Source organism: Phacochoerus africanus, chromosome 5 (assembly GCF_016906955.1).
Source record: "Phacochoerus africanus isolate WHEZ1 chromosome 5, ROS_Pafr_v1, whole genome shotgun sequence".
Taxonomy (NCBI): domain Eukaryota; kingdom Metazoa; phylum Chordata; class Mammalia; order Artiodactyla; family Suidae; genus Phacochoerus; species Phacochoerus africanus.
This window is the reverse complement of record NC_062548.1, coordinates 14536750-14542035: the sequence shown is the minus strand read 5'-3', so window position 1 is coordinate 14542035 and position 5286 is coordinate 14536750. Positions and strand designations below refer to the sequence as shown.

General features: G+C 42.2%; 1 non-coding gene across 1 annotated transcript; it reads right to left on the bottom strand.

Moving 5' to 3' along the window:
- Nucleotides 1-903: 903 nt before the first annotated feature.
- LOC125128557 (small nucleolar RNA SNORA79) lies at nt 904-1052 on the bottom strand. Its single transcript, XR_007135264.1, has one exon. It is a non-coding gene; the product is annotated as a small nucleolar RNA SNORA79 (small nucleolar RNA).
- Nucleotides 1053-5286: the final 4234 nt, after the last annotated feature.

Genomic DNA, 5286 nt, shown 5'->3' with positions numbered 1-5286 from the left:
CCTTGAAGGAGTTCACTATCTAGCAAGAGAGAAAGACAAATTGATACATAATATGGAACAACAGCAAAAGTGTGTTCAAGAAGAGGGACACATTACTTTTCTGCAGGGAATCCAAGAAAGCTCTCTAGGAAAGGAGATCTCTAGGTTGGTTTTTGAGAGGTTAGTAACCGTTTTCCAAGTAAGATAGGAGTGTGGGTAGGGGCTTCCTAAGCAGAAGGAACAGTGCATACAAAGGCATGAAACAGCATATGTGTGTAATAGTTAGCTATCACTGTGTAACAAATCATCCCCAAACTACACAGCTTCAAGTAATAATCATTCTTTTTTTTTTTTTTTTTGAGATTTCAATCAACTTCAATTTTTTATTTTTTGAGTATTTATTCTGGGCCAGGCACTAGGGATAAGTAAGTTATCCTGCTTTCGTGGTGTAAGAAAGTATTTTACTCTTTCTTTTGCTGCCTCTTTACGGTTTTGCAAGTTGATTCTATAAACCATTCCTGGTGAGAAAATCAGTATCCATCTTTAATTTGAAGAATCACCTACCTTCATTCTGCAAAGAAAAAGATCATTTTAATACCACACTGAAATGTGTGAATACTCAGTAGAAACCTGAGTAAACTATTTAAAATTTAAACATGAATGACTTCAGAGTATAATGTTTCAATAACTCCCAGAATCAACTTACTAGAGCTCTTTTATAGCTCTAGATCAGTGCTATTCAAATACTATTGCAATTAAAGTGTTCCCTATACATTTTATATGTGTGTGTGTGTGTATATATATGCGTATATATGTGCGTGTGTATATATATATATATTTATATACACTCATGTTTTAAAGTTTGTGGGTTTTTTTCCAAGTCACAGGTATATTTTTTTAATCTAGAATCACCACCTACTTTGCAATTGTTTGACTCCACAAAAATCAGAGGCGCTAAGTGGGACAGCCAACCCATCCCCTTGCTGTCCTGAGTGAAGACAAGTCAGCTTAGATATATGATGGACTGAAATCCCACTACCTAAGGCTCCAAGCAGTGAGAGGAACCGCCATCAAAGTAATCATTATTTCTCATGGGTTTTGCCTGTACACTGATGGATTTAGCCTGGGCTTATTTGGGAACTGGCTCCACTCCATGTATCTCTCATTCTCTTCCTGGTACCAGACCACTAGCAGGTTTTTTGTTATGACACCAGCAAAGGTGCAAGAGAACAAGTAGAAACACATACTCTGTCAATTCTGCTATATTCAGTTGGTCAGCGCAAGCCACATGGCTGAGTCCATATGCTCAGTCATATGGCTGAGCTGGGTGGGGATGTAACCCTCTCATGATGGGTGAACACCGCTGACTTAAAGGGTTTAGGGTAAGGATGCAGGGACAGGTGAAGATTTGGGGCCATTTATGCAACTCACCCCGGAAGGGTTTCTCAGGAGTGACGCTATTGACGTTTTGGACTGGGTTATTCTTTTCTGTGGGAGACTGTCCTGTGCACTTGTAGGATGTTTAGCAGCATCCCAACCTCTCTCCAGAAATGCTTGGAACAGCTCTCCTTGAGACAACCGTAAATGTCTTCAAACTTGACCAATGTACTGGTGAGTGTGTGTGTGGCAAAATGGAGAACCACTGTACCAATGTATGTGTAGAAAACTCAAAATACTCTAAAATTGTCGGAGTGTAAGATGTAAAGTTAGGAAGTAGAAAGGGGGAGGAAGAGGAGTGAACATGGCTAAAGATGTAGCTGCACAGGGAGGTAGGGGCTGATTTTGGGGGGATTGCATGTGTCAAAATTAGGAATTTAGATTTTACCGAAGGACATCAGATTTGGGCTTTGAGAAATTGACTCTGATGTGTGGTGATCCCATCAGCTGACTATCATTCTTGATGTCAACCAGTAGCTGGCCTTGGTGCAGGGCTTTTTGGGGGGCACAGATACAGAGCAGTGGCAGCTCTCTTAGTCCCCTGGGGTGTAAAGAGGGAAGCCACTCACACAAGGGCTCACACCTCCCTGTGCTTCGTGTGGGATGGGGCAGTGGTTTATTTCTACAATTGTGTCAAGATAAATGATAGCCTTTCTTCTGAAACATTTTGCTCCTGGGTCTCAAGGAATACTTTGTTCCAATAGTTTCTTTGATTTCCTCATCAGGGGATGATGCAGCTGAATAATGGCATTCATAGAAATACTTTTTGCCTTTCAGGGAGCATACACCCTTCTGAATTATACACTGCAATTTAGAAATTACATTCACATGTAGAATAATATGGTTTGGTATACTTATTAGGGAGGCTGGCATGCATCCTTCAATTGTTAAAGATCCCTGGGTATTTCTATTATGGTGTAAATTAGCTAGTATTTTTCCAAGTTCATTATTGCTATTTTTGTATCTGTTATTTATTTATAAGGCATTAGAGGTACACCCAGGTTCATGGGCTTACGAGAGAAATGCTTGCTGGTTAACTTGGCATTGCAGGTCTTAGCACAGAGGCACACTTTTCTTTGAAATCAGACTTCAAGTTGACTTGATGGAAATGGTTTATAGCACAAACACACAGAGGGGTGTGTCTTCTTTCTTTTTCAGTTTTTGTTGAAAAGGGCAGAATCAGGGAGTTCCCATCTTGGCCCAGCGGTTAACGAACCCGACTAGCATCCATGTGGATGCAGGTTCGATCCCTGGCCTCAGTGGGTTAAGGATACGGTGTTGCTGTGAGCTGTGGTGTAGGTCACAGACATGGCTGGGATCCCACGTTGCTGTGGCTGTTGCATAGGCCAGCAGCTACAGCTCCTATGGGACCCCTAGCCTGGGAACCTCCACATGCTGCTGGTGAGGCCCTAAAAAGACAAAAAAAGGGGGGGTAAGAATCCTATGAGAAAGGAGTGCTTCTCGAAGGGTGACTTTTGATCATATAGACAACTGGTTTCATTTTACAATGGGGGATCCATAATACCTTGTGGGATAGTTATTGTTCCTGGGTAAAGTGATGCATGTCTGAGGGTTGAGATTTGGGTTGTGTGGTATTTCTAAGCTTGCCAGGGCATCGTTTTACAAACTTGCTGGATCCCATGAATTACCTAATGTGCTTGTCAAACACAGAGATTCTAGGGCCCATCCCAGGGGTGAGCCTGGGAATCTGTATGTTCACCAAGTACTGCAGGTACCCCTTTATGACTGAGCAAGTTAGGGAAGGACTAGGCTGGGTTCTCAGCTTTGGCTCTTCTTTCTAATCACTGCAAAACTTTTCAAAATCTAGATTCCTAGGCTTAAGATCTCTGGGGACAGGGCCCTGGAATCTGTTTTTCGAAAAGCTCTCTAGGTGATTCATTTGGTTTAGGTAATAGCATGTTGGATTGCAAATTCTGCAATGGTCAGAAGTCAGGTATTCACCTTGTCTACCACTGTGTCTTAAATCTGCCTAGAACCATGCTTGGGGTAGCTATAGTAGATACTCAATAAATTTTAGTTTAATGAAAGGAGTCTTAATATATCATAATCCCATGAGTTTCCTGTCTATTGCTGTGTTTTCTTCTGCTCTTTTTCAGGTGCTAGAAGCATCAGATTAAACATACTTCCTCCCCTGAGGTTTTTCTTAGGGAAGACGTATACATTTAACTGAGCTAATGTGCATTAGTTCAACTGGGGACTCAGGAGGGACCAGCATTTCCATATCTGATGGGAAAGTACTTGACTAGCAATTCAGGATATACAAAAACAAAGCAACCCCCAAACAAAAAACTTTCTTTTTTTCCCCTCCATATCCTTGATCTAGAAAAGTTCTCACAGGACCTACCCTATTTCTCCCTGTAATCTAATTACTCTGCATTGGAACTGCTTTCAGGGAAAGAAAAGGAGCAGACTCCTGGGATCTGGCCAGTAATTTTGGGCAAAACACATTACTTTGCCTCACCTGTAAAATGGAGATAACCCCTACTCCACAGAGTTATGATGTCAATAAAGGTAAAGAGTTTGAAAGTCTTTAGTAAACTCTTAAAAGTATACAAAGAATATATATATTTATAAAAAATTAATATAATCACTCTTGGGAGGCAGTGTATTCTAATAGAAAGCTCAGACTGAACTGCATTCAAGTCTGGCTATGCCATCCAACCATAAGCTCTGAGATCCTCAGTTTCCAGCCTGGCAGGTTAGAAGATTTAAAGGATGAACAAGGAGTTCCCTGGTGGCTCAGTGAGTTAATAATCCAGTGTTGTCACTGCTGTGGCTTGGGTTGTTGCTGTGACACGAGTTTGATCCCTGGCCTAGAAACTTCAGCATGCCATGGGTGCAGTCAAAATAACATAAAAGAATGAGTGAGGTGAGGCATGTGGCGAATTGTATTATAGAAGGAGGTAGCCTCACGGGCATATAGGCAGTCAGTCAGTCTGGTTCTGAGATGCTTATGATGTGGGGGACACAGTAGTTCCAGTCTTCCTGGCTGGATGTCCCTCCTGGTGCCACTGACTTCCTCATCACTAGATTCGGGGAGAGGGTGGAGGCAAGCTGTTGGTAATTGCATTTAAAAAAAAATTGTGGTAAAGTAACATAAATAATATAAAATTCATTTTAAAGCGTACAGTTCACTGGAATTTAGTACATTTACAATGTTGTGCAACCAGTTACCACTGTCTCGTTGTAGAACATGTTTGATACCCCCAAAGGAAACCCCGTACCCATTAATCAGTCTCTCCCCACTCCCCCCAGCCCCAGGTGCCACCTTCTACTTCTATGGATTTGCCTACTATGCACATGTCATATAAATAAAATCACACAATACGTGGTCTTTTGTGAATGGCGGCTTTCACTTAGCATGATGTTTTCAAGGTTTACCTAGGTTGTATATTAATTGCATTCTACCCACCAGGCAACTGAGGCTCAAGGGAGGAAAACAGCTTTTCCAAGGTCACGTGGAGCCCAAGCTCTTTGGCTTGGGCCATTCCTCACTTCATGCCCTTCTGACTGCCTTGGGTAGGCTGTGCCCTGGAGAAAAACGTAGCATGGTCCTCCTTGGGTGATCATTGTTATCTGTTCAAGGGTCTTCGTTGATTTCAGTTCTGTGTGCTATGGAGATAAGGGATCTGTCAGGCTCTGGGTTTGTCCAATCTTCTAAAAATAAACCGTATTTCTGGGTCAGCAGCTGTGAGGGCAACACTGAACAATGACAGTGCCTTAGATACATTTAGCCCCAAAGCTTTCCTCTCGTCCTCTGTTGTGCCCTCACTTAGGACAGTGTTTTCCCTAGACTCTGATCCTGGACCAATTCCAGAGCTATGATGTAGGGCCCTGGGGATCTGCATA